Below are 15347 nucleotides of genomic sequence, written 5' to 3'. Positions count from 1 at the left end.
CCTTGAATTATTTATTCATTTGTTATTTATTCAACTTTTGTCCTACCAATTCCCTTTTCTTTAAAAAAAAATCTGATTATACTTCAGATCCCATAAATTCACTAGAAGAAATCTGATTGAAGACTATGACAGAATTCTATTAAAAATGTGCAATTGTTTGTACAGAACTGGATGCTTACGTTAAAGGTGAATGCACAATTGTGAAATGGTCACTCCCAATATGAAATCTGATACAAGTGGAGAACCACATTTAAATGATGTCACATAAACAATATGTATTAACATGGTGTGACATACAAAGGAACTGTCATGTGTTGTAAACACATTGTGATTAGGAACCAAGACAAAAAAAGTCTTGATAGTTTTGTTTCCGTGCATTCAAAAAGAGAGGGTAGTAGAAAGTTTTTTAAATGTATTTCAACAGCCATTTAATTTTTTTATTCCATCTGTAAAAAATTACTACAATTGCTGAAGCAACTGTTAAACTGTGTTGAAAATGTAGTTTGTTCAAATGGATTTATTCTTGTTAATAATAGCTTAAATCAAAACAGTAATGTTGATTATGCTTAAGGTGATTATCGAGCAAAAATGACCCTTTGACTGTATGTAAAGAATCTGTCCAGATGATGGATTTAAAAAAAAAACTGCTAAAGGGATTTTTAAAAAGTGATGCTGATAGTATTTATATTCTTTTGTTTGCATTTATTTAAGCAGTTACGGGTAATGAGCAATTTTGCAGGGGGAAATGGCTGATTAACTTATATATGAAATTGTCTTTTCGCTTCTTTTGACACACTGTATACAATTTGGCTTTCAAAAGAAAAACAAAAAGGAGGAAATTGAAATATTGCTATTCTTTTTGATTAAATGTATTTTTCACGTGATGTTCAAAATCAAAACTAGAACATGCACTGTAATTCTGCTAATCATACACACCATGAATGGTATATACTCATCTTGGTTTATATTTCATATCTCAAACATATTCCAGCTAGAATATGCAATTTGGCAATCTTTCTAGTGGTCTAAAATTTAATTATCTAACCTATCTGCAATAATTATACAATGCCTAAGATACAAAGGTCACACCTATGTGGCATCCATAGTTTGGAAAATTTCAGCCATGCACAGGTAGTGCAACACATGCTTCTACCAAACAGACCATCACCAGTGTGGTTGAGATGGTGAGAATGTTACCGCCCAAAAAAATAGCCCAAATATTTTCTTGAGTCAAGTTACATGACTACGCTGGCTCCATGTCAAGGTTATATTTTAGCTAAGTTCTCCACGTCAAGGTTATATTTTAGCTAAGTTCTCCAGCTAATTTAAGGTTTTGTTATTGTTAATTTAGGAGATTCTTGCCTCTAAGTATATGTTTATCTCTTAAGGTTTTCCCTAATGTTTAAGTTTTGAAATGTTATTTTTGATAATTGTGTTTGTTAGTAAAAGCAGTAACCTGTAGAAGCTGATATTAAGGGACAAGGAAGTTAGCCCTGGAATGCAGCTTAGACCAACACCCAGCCGACTCCTTAGCAGAGACAAAGACCCCCTTTGATTTTGCAAATCAAATCTGATAGCAGCACCCAGAGGTTCCAGCCATTGGAACACATGTCAGGACCACCATTAGACAATTTGAACTCTCCTTTGTTGCAGAGCTGAGGCGCGGGAGCCTCAGGTCATAACCGAAGGAAACAGCCATCTGATAAAGTAGATAACTGGGTGCGGTGGCAAGCCCACTATGGACCTTATCCTCTCTCCCTTCAGCACCACTGCGAGATCTCGCGGGAAGACACTTGACAGCAGGATTTCGTGATCCCATTCACAAAAGTTGTAATTGTATCTTTCTTTTGTATTGATGTTTCCTTATCGGTGTTCAGTGAGGGAATTGCCCCCTTACAGTAAGGGAATTGCCCCCCCCTTTTACCTGCCCCTTTGCCCCTTTGATGTTTTGTGAATAAAAGTTCTTGCGCTTGTTTGCAAAGCGCGATTCTCCTGCCCAAGCTGTGACCCTCACCTCCAAATAAAATCCTTTGCTTTGAAGAACACTGGGTTCCTGCACCTCATTATGTTGCTGAGCTAAAATCACTTAGGCTCATTCCGCACATGCAGAATAATGCACTTTCAAACTGCTTTCAGTGCTCTTTGAAGCTGTGCGGAATGGCAAAATCCACTTGCAAACAGTTGTGAAAGTGGTTTGAAAACGCATTATTTTGTGTGTGCAGAAGGGGCCTTATTGTTACCTGAGCAGCAGCGGTAACAAAAATAGACTTGCCACCATTCCTAGTAATCAGCATTGTCAGAGGGACAATGGCACCCTTGTCTGAAATTGTTCACATGCTGCTAAAACAGCAAGGAAGTGAGGCAGGTACAGAACTCTAATCTTGTGTGTGTATGTGTGTGTTATTTTTGAATCTCATGAAGGTTTTTAAAACCATTTTTAACCTTTGCAACATGGTTTCAAAAGCAGAAATACTTGTAGAAAACTGCTTTTACCCAAAGACATTCTTGCTGCATCAAGAAGATGAAATGGTTTATAAAATTTTCTGCATGGTGCAATGTCAACAGGACACTGTGTCCTCAGCCATTCTCCCTTCCTGAAACCCTTCAAATTTTTTGTGTAGTCTAAAGAAGACTTCTGGTGAACTCAAAAGCTCAAACACTGTTATGTATCATTCTGTTGGTTCTAATAAAAAGTATTGCATGGAATGTGTTTTTGGGATTTTTGTTTGGTTTTGGTTTTTGGATTTTACTTTTAGGCTGAAATGGTTGTAGACGTAACATATATTTTCTTTTAAACTATGAACAACTTGAGTTTTATGGTAGCGATTTCTCTTTCATTTCAGATGTAGAATTATATATTTCCCCCCAATATGTTTAATTAATTGAAACCAAATATCAACCAATTACAGCTGAAGATAAAAGGGACTGCCGTTATTGTAAGATAACCATTTCCCAAGCTTTCAATGGTTAATATGAATTTCAGCAGAAGAGTTGGCAATTGTCATTCATCATATTTACAGTATGGGAAGCACACGCCCTAAAGGCATAATGGATTCTTTCAGATGTCTGGATGCTTTTCTGAAGATTAGCAGGTAATTATCTGCCTTTTTGATATCACACTTGGATTTAGCAATACCATGAGAAAAGATATTGTCATTTTGATGCCTGAAGTACTGATTGAACCAGAAGACTCTACAGATGTTCATACACTATAATCGGTTTTTTAGGTTCAAAACGAGTTCAAGTATAATCACAGCAATGAGCAGGGAAAAGCCAATTACCAGAAATCACAATGTGGCTAATTACATGTAAATCTATGTCTATGTTTGTATGTTGCTATCATTATGGCATGGAAGCTTTATCGTAATTCCAAAACCAGAAAGTTAGTTACACATGAAACATATTTTCCACATGGAGGTCTGTATAGATTAGAGGTGAAACAGACTGTTTTATGAAAAATAACCTTTACCTACCAGGTGACGTCTACAATCTCAGCTACATCCCAGGAACAGATTAGTGAAAACTTCCCTCCCAGTTCTTAATAATGTTTCATTATGACCAAACTCTTGGATGGCCTTTTGTGCATGTTTGGTCTCTTCAAGCATACAGTCCCTTCAGGTCAGATGCTCAATTGCGCATGTGTTTTCCCCTCTTCAGAACTCACTGTGCCACAGATTACAGAAGCCCTGCAGTTTCCGGGAGTGGGCAAAGTGTGATTTTCCCTGCCTGCACAAAGAAAGTGAAGCAGAGGAGTATGCGTTTTGCTTTGTTCTGCTTTTCCACTCTTTCCTGCCTTCCCTCGTCCATGCAAGAGCAGTTCTGCTGGCATTTCTATGGAATCAATAGGGCTCCTGTGTTGTTTTTTTAACTTGAACACTTTCAATCTGTCCCAGGAATGATAGACTGAGGAAACAGCCTTTCCAAAAAAGGTGGCAAGCTGTGCTAAAAACTGTAAGGCCAATGAATCATCATCGAGATAGGACTAATCTTCATTATACTCTTTTGGTGTGCTCTTAAAATCCTACCTTTAAATCAGTATGGTGCAGAAAGAGAAGTGGTCTACTTGAAATTTCCTACACAAGGTTTTCTGGTCCTTCTCTAAGAATATCAGTCTCTGGAATCACATGAGTGTCCAATCTCAGCTGGACTTTGGGTAGCTCCAAAGCTAACAACTCATTCTATAGGATGATATACTCAGGCAGATTCCACACAGGCCACTACAGCAGCTTCCCACTGATATATATGATGCCGTGGAGCCCTGGGGCTGTTTGCACACTGAGGAGTGAGCAGCCCCAGAGCATCTGCAGCCCACAGAGGCACCTTTGCATGGAGGTGCCTCTGTTTTGTTTACCCACACTTACCTTCTCTCCCTGTGGAGCTCTGAAGGGAAAGGGAGCCCCCCCTGCGGCCCTCCAACCCCCAAGGGTTGAAGGGTAGCATGGGTGAGCCTTCCCATCCCTGTGGAGCTCCTCAGGGAGAGAAGGTAAGTGTGGGAGAAATGGAGGCACCGAAAAGCAGTGCCTCCAACCTGGTGCCATTTGCACAGCACAGGCAGGGAAACACTGTTTCCAAAAAGCCTCACTCATTGAGTGAGCCAGGAAAACAGCGTTTCTGCCCTGGTGTGGGGGGGAGCATGGTGCTGCCTCGTGGAGGCAGAGGCCATGCAAACAGTGCCCCAGGGATGGAGTTTTTACTGTCCCTGGGGTGCTGTTTTTGGCCTGTGTGGAATCCGCCTCAGTTTCTGTCACACTTGAGAACTGACTAGTGCTCTGAAAATGCCTCTCTCAAGCCACTGAACTGGGGTCAAACACTTTTCAAATGTCTTTCATGCTGTCATCTCAATAATAGATATGATGAATAGAATCTGAAGAATCTGTATCATTGTTATTTATTATTATTTATTAGTTTTAAATGCTGCCCTTCTCATCAAGGGCTCAGGGTGGCTTCCAACATTCCACAATAAATACAATAACATCACAAATCAACTTTAAAAACCTAATCTAAGCCCAGATACATGCCCAATACAAGGAGGGGAAAGGGTTCGGGGAGGGGGAGGCTCAGATGGTGGAAAACCATAACTGCGTCACCTATATGACTCTGTCTTACAGGCCCTGTGGAGCTGCATCAGATCCTGCAAGGTCCAGATCTTACTAGACAGAACATTCCACCAGGTTGGGGCCAGGGCCAAAAATGCCTTGCTGTGGTCTAGTCATTTTTCAGGCCAGAAATCACAAGTAGATTGTCATTTGCTGAAAACAGAGATTTTTAGGGACATATAAGGAGAAATGGTCTTGTCAGTACCCTGTGTCACAAATATATATAGGATAGTTGAGTTACAGTTATAATTATTTTTTTGCTTTTATGTTTGATTGAAAAATAATTCTCCTGTCAAAGTTATCTGTGTAATACCGGAATCTTTGCTAACTCTTATAGTAAATGTCAAGCTTAGGTTATCTGAGTATGGCTCAGTGCTTAGGTCATTTCTTCCCCAAGCATATTTGCCAAAGTAAATTATTGAGTGCACTAGAGCATTCATTCTTTTGTTAACTGTTCAGTTTAGTGAAATATTTCCTACAATGGAGAAAATGGAGTAGGTACATAGTGTGAGAAATCTGCTCAATCATGGGATGTCCACCAAACTCAATAACAACCAGCAGGGACTTAAGTTCCAGTTTCTGTGGTCTGCCTGGAGAGTCTTCAAGCATCTGACATGGCATAACAAGTAAGTAGAGAACTGCAGTTCATTGGGTGGCTCTGAAGTAGTATGGACCTGCTTTGAATAATACTATCCTCCTGAAGATTTATGGGTTCTACAGAAAGCATAATGAAAGACAAGACTGGAAAGGGCTGAATTTTTGTGTTGTCATTGCAGAGTCAATGAAAAGTTCAATGTAGTGTCCTATACTGATGACACAGAGGACTGTTTAATGAACTAGCTGACAGTTTGCTGTCCTTTATGAGCCCCCTGTGATATTCAAGCTAACCAGTTATGGGAGACAACTATTCTGTCTCTAAGTATCCAGCTGACCAGCCAGCCTGCCAACTCTAATACAGAATGTGTTCATTAGCAAACTCATACCAGTGATCAGAACGTTCTTGCAGCATTTATTGCCAGCTTAATGTCAGCATAAATGCCTACTAAATTCCCCCAACCACAGCAGGAGTTGCTAAACCAGCTGAACTTTGGCCACGGAACAAAATTAATGGGCAAAAAACATTCTGCAAATAACACTTTTGTCAGTGTAATAGGAATATTGAACTAATCAGTCCTTCCTCCATGGCCCAACTGTGAATGACTACGGAGTCTTTGGTACTAAGTGTACAGCAAATAAAAATGGCCTCTAATGGTTTATTTAAACACCAGCTTGTATTTACTGTTTCTCAATTTGCAAAAATTGTTGTAAGGATAAATTTGCAAAAATTGAGAAGATATAATTCATTTAATAGGAATAGATTCTTCTTTGCTTTAGTTTTCCTTAGAGAGTCCAGTATTTTAAAAGTTGCAGTATTGTTTCTCTAGCGATTATGCAGCCAACAGCAAAGTGCAATTGGTAGCATCTTTCCACAACTTGTTTGCAAATAATTAGAACATAGATCCTGTTTTTGTGCTTACTTTTCTGGTTTTTTCCCCATTATTTTAATTTTTGGCAGTTATTTCACTCACTAAAGATAGCATGTATGAAAAAGTAATCAAAAATTCAGTAAGTATGCAGCTGGCACCAGGTGTAAAATACTGAGATACTTTACCAATGAAATCTAGTGATGGGAAACCATGTATGGTTGAATACTTAAGGATTACAAAGCGATATTTGCTTACAGTCACAGAAAGCATTGCCCTACACATTGGATGGATAAAGGCTTTGGCTCCTCCTCCTCCTCCTCCTCCTCCTCCTCTTTAATTTTGTTTAATATCACAGTGGCCAGTTCTTTAGCTGGTTATTGGTCTTTCATTACAATTTGAGCCTCACCCAGAAGCCTAGGATGTTGTAATGTATCAGCATAGTATTTGTGTGGATCCCAGCAGGACTGCCTTCTGATTTCCAAAGCCTTTATCCATTGCAATAAGGCATGCCATATAGCATCTCTGCCCCACTCGGAAAGGTGAAAGCCATTATGGCAAAATTAAGCTGCCTGGTAATGGAAGATTTCCCCCTGCAGGATAACCTCACCGCCTGACTCCCATACTACTTGGGCTGTGTCCTTGCATATCTTGTACTTGGCCTAGTTTAAAGTTATTGACTGAGAAACAGGGCCTTCCCTGCATAGCTTTTTGTAGCTACCAAGACTGGGCTAGAATGAGCTCTTGTAATATCCTCCACTTTACCAGGGCTTATAGCATCCAACCATGCCTGCCACAGAGGCAGGCATGATCAAACTATTTGTTCATCAGCAGCAGTCTCAGCAACCGGGGATGGGAAACCCCAAGGGGAGGGGTGTTGGGAGGCAAGTGTTGGCCCATCTGCAAAGCTGATCTGTTTTGAACTGCCTAGCCAAATCGACAGGCAGTTGTGGCACATTGAAACATCGGCGAACCGATTGCTCGGGAACCTTCCAATGTCTTGAACGATGCTGCCAACTCACTACATTGAAAAGGAGGCTAAAAGGGGTGAATGAAAGTTGCACAAAGAATGCTCTTCCCTTGCACAGACCATCCAGGTAAGCCAATACTGGCTGCAGCAGTTTTCTGGTAACAGGCCAGTGGCCCTCTTGTGGTCACAGGGAGGACCAACACCAGCTCACCACCGCCCTGGGAGCCAGAATGAATCAGTTGAATCAGAGATCCCCAGTGCTTTCCATAAAAAGAGAAGGGGAGCTAGATGGACCTGCAAAGTCTGCGGCGCAGAACCCTGCAGCTCCTGGTAGCTAAATACTGAAGCCGGAGACCTTAAGGGATCCCGTGATGCTGCAAGAAGGCCTTTGTGCAAAGCAAGGTCAAGGAAATCACCCACCACTAAAGACTGGAGGACACCATCCATGGTCATGTGCTGTCCAGGTTCTGCAGCTGATCTGGAAATGCATCTGACTGCTAGTTGGCTCAGGGCTAGGTAGCGAAAATGGTCTATCTGGCAGCAAGATAAATTGCAATATAGTTGGTGATACCTGGAGTGAAACAGCCTTAAAAGAAGCATAAATTAGTCAGGCATAGCAATACCAACTACCGGACTAAGAGCATGACCCTTGCAGAACGGTTGGATTGTCTGTTAACCATCTGCACCATTGCCTGGTTGTCACATTTAAAGGCAACAGACGGCCCTGGAACAGATCATTCTGGATGTAGACTGCAAACCACACCAGGAACATGTCCTGAAGAATGCTCAAAGTGTACCCTGAAGGGGAGGGAGGGTGTATGCCTCAGCACCAGCGGCTTAAATATAAAATGCTTAAGGATGCTACAGGGGTCAGTGCTATCAGTTGCAGACCAGGAAAGGGATTTGGGCATCTTAGTTGATAGTTACATGGGAATGTCAACTCAATGCATGGCAGCTGTGAAAAAGGCAAACTCTGTGCTGGGCATAATTAGGAAAGGAGTTGATAATAAAACTTCAAGGATTGTCATGCCCTTATATAAAGCCGTGGTGCGACTGCACTTGGAGTCCTGTGTCCAGTTCTGGTCGCCACATCTCAAAAAGGATATCGAAGAGATAGAAAAAGTGCAGAGAAGGGCAACGAGGATGATTGAAGGATTGGAGCACCTTCCTTATGAGGAGAGGCTGCAGCGTTTGGGACTCTTGAGTTTGGAGAGGAGACGTCTGAGGGGGGATATGATTGAAGTAAATAAAATTATGCATGGGGTAGAAAATGTTGACAAAGAGAAATTTTTCTCTCTTTCTCACAATACTAGAACCAGGGGGCATTCATTGAAAATGCTGGGGGGAAGAATTAGGACTAATAAAAGGAAACACTTCTTCACACAACGTATGATTGGCGTTTGGAATATGCTGCCACAGGAGGTGGTGATGGCCACTAACCTGGATAGCTTTAAAAAGGGCTTGGACAGATTTATGGAGGAGAAGTCGATCTATGGCTACCAATCTTGATCCTCCTTGATCTCAGATTGCAAATGCCTTAGCAGACCAGGTGCTCAGGAGCAGCAGCAGCAGAAGGCCATTGCTTTCACATCCTGCATGTGAGCTCCCAAAGGCACCTGGTGGGCCATTGCGAGTAGCAGAATGCTGGACTAGATGGACTCTGGTCTGATCCAGCAGGCTAGTTCTTATGTTCTTATGTTCTTAAGGAATTTGCGTGACATCCTTGTGCTGTGGCCATGCTAATTTTCTCTGTATTGTTCCAATATTAGTATATGTGCTGCCAAAGTGAGCACTGATGGTTAGGAGCCTTACGGTCAGCTGTGGAATGTGCAAGGGAGCAAAAGACTCCTCCCAGTGCTACAACACTGCAGGCAAAGTTAGGTGCCCTAACAAGGATAGCCTATTTCCAAACCACTTAACTGCAAGCACATAAACAACACTTGGCAGCAAGAAATCAGAGAACTGTGGAGAAAATACGGGGAAGACAAATTTATCCTTAAAATAAAAACCCTGGCCACAATACCTGGTACCTGGGAGTGGGAAAGGGCGGAACCATCTTTATTCAGTATTGTCAGTCCTTAATTATTATTATAAGCCAGGGGTAGGGAACCTGCGGCTCTCCAGATGTTCAGGAACTACAATTCCCATCAGCCCCTACCAGCATGGCCAATTGGCCATGCTGGTAGGGGCTGATGGGAATTGTAGTTCCTGAACATCTGGAGAGCCGCAGGTTCCCTACCCCTGTTATAAGCAATCATGACCAAGGAGAAAATCTGAGAAACCCTTACTACTTGTATGAGACTACACATTTCCGCAAAACTACATCTCATTTGTGCTAAGTCAGACAACTTGTGATATAAAACCCCAAGGATAGTCACTTAATAGGCATAAAATAACTATTGCCTCTGATGAATTTTTTGCATAGTATAGTATCCATATTAAACCAAATACAATTGACTATCAGCAAAGAATCTTGCCACAATTCTTAGCGGAACCTGTGTTTTAAAGTGTGTATATTGGTTTGCCACTGCCTTCTTCTTCACAGTGCCCTGGGAACCCTAGTAGCCTCCCATTCCAGTACCTACCCTGGCCACCCGCCCCCCCCAAGCTTCTGAGATCTGACAAGATCAGGCTAGCGCGAGGCCACCCAGGTCAGGGTATAGTGGACAAAGGTGATAATAGTTAAATAACCTAGGTCTCCATAGTGCTGAATTGAAGATCTCCACTTACCAAGGAGACCAAATACTCCTCTTGGATTTTCCATTTTTAATGTGCCACTTCAACCAGCTTTTGTAAAGCTTCCAAATAACCTCTTTTCAAGCCTTGCTGATAATAATAACAGCCTCACCATAGCCCTTTGCTATGCTCAAAGCCCTTCCCAGGCATTATGTCAGCCAGGGCCCTTCCAAGTAACTTGATTTTTGGAAAGTATTGCAGAATGCCCTTGTCATTCACATAGTTTCCAAATCTTACTTTGTTAGTAAGGATAGTTTAAGTCTCACATACATAACATGTTAGGGTACCAGCATTCATTCATACCTGAACTTGCTTCAATGACCTCCCAATGCTCATTAAATACTGGGAGGATATATAACCTAAATTTTCCCATTGTTTTAGCAATCAGAAAACTATCTACAACCCTACCATAATGTTCCACAATCCTACCATAATGGTATTCATTACAGGATTCATAATACATTATTGGTTAGGCTCATCCAGCTAATCAATTAATGTGAATATTTAAATTCAAAGTAATCAATTAAAGGGAATATATAATTTCAAGAAGCTGGTGAAAACAACCCCCCTTAGACCACATGTAGACCACAATAGAGAAATTTAAAACAGCCACGTCTAGCATAATGAGCACTGAAAAATACCTTCACATTTTCTCGCTATAATGGAAACCGCCATGGAAAAATTTCTGACATCAGCTGCTTACTTCCTTAAAAGCAGTAACACTGACATGGGAACCATGACATGCCTCTGAAGATGCCAGCCATAAACACAGGTGAAACATTAAAATTAAAAATCACCAGACCATGACCACACTACCCAGAAAACCCACAACAGCCTAAATCTATTTTATTTCACTCTGAACAATATGCTAATGGTCAAATAGTAAATCTTGAGAAATTAGACTTTCATATGCAGGTTGTTATCAATGTTCTGATGAAGCATATGTTTCCATCCTGAACTAACATATAACTAACATATAAGAGTTGTGGTCGAGTGGATAAAAGGGGGAGAAGCTGAATGCAGACAAGAAGGGTGAGTGGGGGGTGTTGGAGAAAAAAATAGATGTGGATAAGAGTGACATTTCTCTTCAAAGGGCTAACATTATGCCAGTCAACTCAAGGAAAGAGCTTGGTGATCCTCTATGACTAAGCCAAATTCATTGGAGGAGAGTTGGTGCTATTACTAGAAAAACTTTCTGTCATCTGTACTGGGTCTGTACTAGTTGGTCCTGATCCTTACAGTCCTGTATTTAAAAGTTCTTCTTTTCCAGTTCCAGCCACAGCTGATTTTCTCTTTACTTTGTTCTTTTTTTACATGTAGTAGTAGTGTCAGCTGCAGCAGTATAATGAAGTTTGAAAAGTGCACTTTTTTAAGATTACTAATCAGCTCATTAAATAATTAAACTGTCATAATCTCATGTCACAGTCCTTAATGTCATCAGATATCACTTCCCTCTGGTTAATTGTTAGAATATCCCAATCTTGTTCGTGGTAGGTACTTCATAAAGACACTTTTTATTAGGTGATCAGAATGCAATCAATTGAGTTCCTCATCTTATCCTAAACCTAATGTTTCCCAAAGGACAATTGAGTTATTGGCTAGTGCCCCTGTCCACAAATTTCAGGTCAAGACTAAGCACAATATTGTACAGCATTGTAAAAGACAATTGTAGGCAACCAATGCAGAGCATCTATTTGAGGAAGGAATGATTATTGGGTATAAATTTGTCTCCCACTTTCATGGGAAAAGGGTCACATCATGCTCTGTGGGACTAAGTTAGGCTCCTCATTTATTGCAATCAATAAAAGGAAAGCAAAGAACAATCAGATCTGTAGGCTTTCCGCTGTAGCTGTTTCCATACCCAGTCCACTTTAGCAAGCAATGGCTGATTGCTCTTCTGGGGCTAAGCAGTAATTTGGGGCTTCCTTCACATTGTCTTTGAATGGAGCCCCTTTCTTGATTCACATTGTTTTGGGGGAGTTTTGGGTAATAGTTTTGGGTACTATTATAGTTAGGTTCAGCTCTTAGGGTTTGGATTAATGTCAGCTAGATATTACAAGCAGTGTTAAGTAGCTAACATATATGTCAAGCTCCTGGAAACATGATAAATGGAGAATTTTTCAAGTTAGCTTTTCACTGGCTGAGTGACTGGGCAACTGAGGGAACTTCATCAGTGCAGAGCAGCAGCAGCTGAATGCTTAGTGGCTTTGTCACTTGCAGAGGTGGATATCTTGGCACCTCTCAGTGCATGACTTCTATACATTCTGAGATAAATGATGGTGGAAGTAATGCCAGCTGTATTGGCCAAAATGTGGACAGCCACTAGGGATTGCCTATTAGTAGCAGTCCACACTAATGGGAAGGAAATGTTTAATACTATAATGGAATAATAATAGTTTTTTTTATTTTATTGACAGAAGGAAGGTCAGCCATGAAGGAGCTAGAAAAAAATTTAAGTGTAAGGGTGTGTCAATGCCAATTAAGATCAAGTTAATTCATGCCATAGTATTCCTATTTCAATGTATGGGTGTGAAAACTGGACAATGAAGAAAGCTGATAGGAAGAAAGTAGAATCCTTTGAAATGTGGTATTGGGGGAAAGTTTGACAACCCCCCCCCCCAAAAAAAAAAGGGTTGTAGATCAAATCAAGGCTGTACTGACTCTGGAAGCTAAACTGAGGCTGTTGTACTTTGGTCATATTATGATAAGAGAACAGTACTGGAAAATACAACAATGCTAGGAAAGGTTGAATGTAGCAAGAAAAGACGAAGACCCAACATGATCATTGACTACATAAAATAGGTCACATCCATCAGTTTGCAAGACCTGAGCAAGGCTGTTAATGATAGAACATTTTGAAGGAGGCTGATTCATAGGTTGTCATGAGTCAGAGGCCCTTTCTGCACGGGGCCAAAAACAGCAGGCCAGGGATGGAAAAACACCGGTCCCTGGGGAGCTGTTCGCACAGGCGTCCTGTGAGGCCCCAAGCGGCGTGAAGGCGCCGCTTTCCACCTCCCTTTCTGAGGGAGGTTTTTGGAAGGTGCCGCTTTCCTGACCCCCCCCACTCACCTCATCCTCTAGCGTCGGTCTGGAGAGCTGCTGAGAGCCACCCACACTGCCCTCTGACCCCTGGACGAGATGAGGGGGGACGCAGAAGAGGCGGCTCCGTGCGGAGCCACCTCTTCTGTGCTGGCCTCTGCGGGAGAGGTGGAGAGGTGTCCTTTCCGCTGTGCAGAAAGGGCCAGAAATTACTTGACAACCCTTAACACACATGCATATTCATATCCCACCCTTCCCATGTAAGACAAGGCTCAAGGTGGTTCACAATAAAATAAAATAAATGAATAATTTATAAACTGATAGCAATAAATGTAAATTAGTTAAAAACAAGGCATACTGTATCTCTAAAACATGGTTGTGCTTATGCAGAGAAGCCATTAATGACACTAGTTTAATTCATATGCTGGTTCTTGAATCTTTGTTCCAGAATGCAGGGTGAAGGTCTGCATCAGTGCATCACCCAGGAAAATCCCCTTGTATAAAAACAAATCCTGCTCTCTCTGAAGCAGAGGAAGTTTCACATGGCTCCCCAGAGGATTATTTTTGCATACACATTTTACCAGCCAACCTTCAAAGTTCAACATTGTTCTGGAAATGCAGTTCTACTCATAAAACTCGAATGAATCAGACCCAAACATTTTGCAAGAGAAATAGAGCTATAGGCACATATTTGTCTTTTGAGAAGTAGATAAAGTTGATACTAATCTCATGTTACATTGCTCTGTACACCCTGTTAAATAACTCTTCACTTGGAAAGAGAATAAAGTTAGATGTAAAAGCCTTAAGCTTAGATATACTACTCTAGCCTGCAGTTTTTTATTTGCTGTTTACAGATGTTTCCTGATGCATGCACAGCTCTTTATGCCTCCATTGTGTTGCTTTTAAATGTAATGTAGATAGGTCAAAGGGATTCCCAGACCTGAAATTTCTTTAATGGTCCCCCCCCCTGCCCCGTGTTCAGTTATGTTGCTGCTCTGAATTAATTTCAGAGTCATGGATGGGTGCTGCTGACACAGCGTATTTAAAATTACACATTCGGACATTAAATTGTTGGAGATTTCAAAAGATTGTGCTGTGGATTGCTGTTCTGCTGTTGGTTCTGACCTGTTGGGTCTTGCAAGTCTCCATCTTGTCCCCTATGCTTTTCAAAATCTCCATGAAACTGCTGGATGAGTTCAGCTGGAGATTTGGGTTGGGTTGTTGTTATCAATTCGATGCTCAGCATTCTCTCTCTCTATCTCTCTCTCATGCTTCTAGCTGATGTCAAGAACACAGTAGAAACCCTGAATGAGAATTTAGAGGGAAGTTTGGGGCAGATGTGGACTAATAAACTGAAACAACCTCAACAAAATGGAAGTGTTAATGGTGAGTAGAAGGCCTGCCCTTGAAAATTGTTCAGAAACTGCAATTGATGCTGAATGCTGCAACCAGGAAGCTGACTGGAGTTGGTCACAGGGTTCATACTACTCCAGTGTTGGCCTATCTACACTGGCTTTCAGTCTGTTTTCAACTACAGTGAAAAGTGCAGATGCTAACCTTTAAAGCCTTGACTACTACCATCACTTTTGGAGACACTGTTTTGGGTGCCCTTGCCTTCTCAGATTAACAACCAATCTTGGAAGAGGGATACAGTGGAGGGCTTTTTGGTGGTCAGGAGGCTTTTTTGTATTTTTCCTCCCTATGCCACTGAAAAGCTCTCTGGATGCGGCAGGGCAGTGGTGCACCAGCAGCGTTCCTCGCTACCTCAGGGCTCTGGATTGGGCTGTCCATTGGTTCCAACCTGTGAGAGGGATTTCTAAGTTGTGGCACCAAAAATCTGCAACTACCTTGCCAGGGAAATTTGTCTGTTCCCCTCTGTTGCCATCTTCCATAGGGCTGCCAATGTCAGATGCCACCTGGAGATCTAATACTATCACTGATCCTCAAATGATAGAGTTCTTCTGGAGCAAATGGCTGGTTTGGAATGTGAACTACATGGCATGGTACCCTGCTGAGGTACCATGCCATGGCCAAAATGCTGCC

The 15347-nt window shown here is 41.5% G+C and overlaps 1 non-coding gene across 1 annotated transcript; it reads right to left on the bottom strand.

Annotated features, from left to right (window-relative positions):
• Positions 1–9215: 9215 nt before the first annotated feature.
• LOC125425629 lies at positions 9216–9322 on the bottom strand. Its single transcript, XR_007243401.1, has one exon. It is a non-coding gene; the product is annotated as a U6 spliceosomal RNA (small nuclear RNA).
• Positions 9323–15347: the final 6025 nt, after the last annotated feature.

The sequence above is a fragment of the Sphaerodactylus townsendi genome, linkage group LG01 (genome assembly GCF_021028975.2).
Source record: "Sphaerodactylus townsendi isolate TG3544 linkage group LG01, MPM_Stown_v2.3, whole genome shotgun sequence".
In the NCBI taxonomy this organism is placed as follows: domain Eukaryota; kingdom Metazoa; phylum Chordata; class Lepidosauria; order Squamata; family Sphaerodactylidae; genus Sphaerodactylus; species Sphaerodactylus townsendi.
Note: the sequence above shows the minus strand (reverse complement) of the source record. Positions and strands in the feature narration are given on the sequence as shown.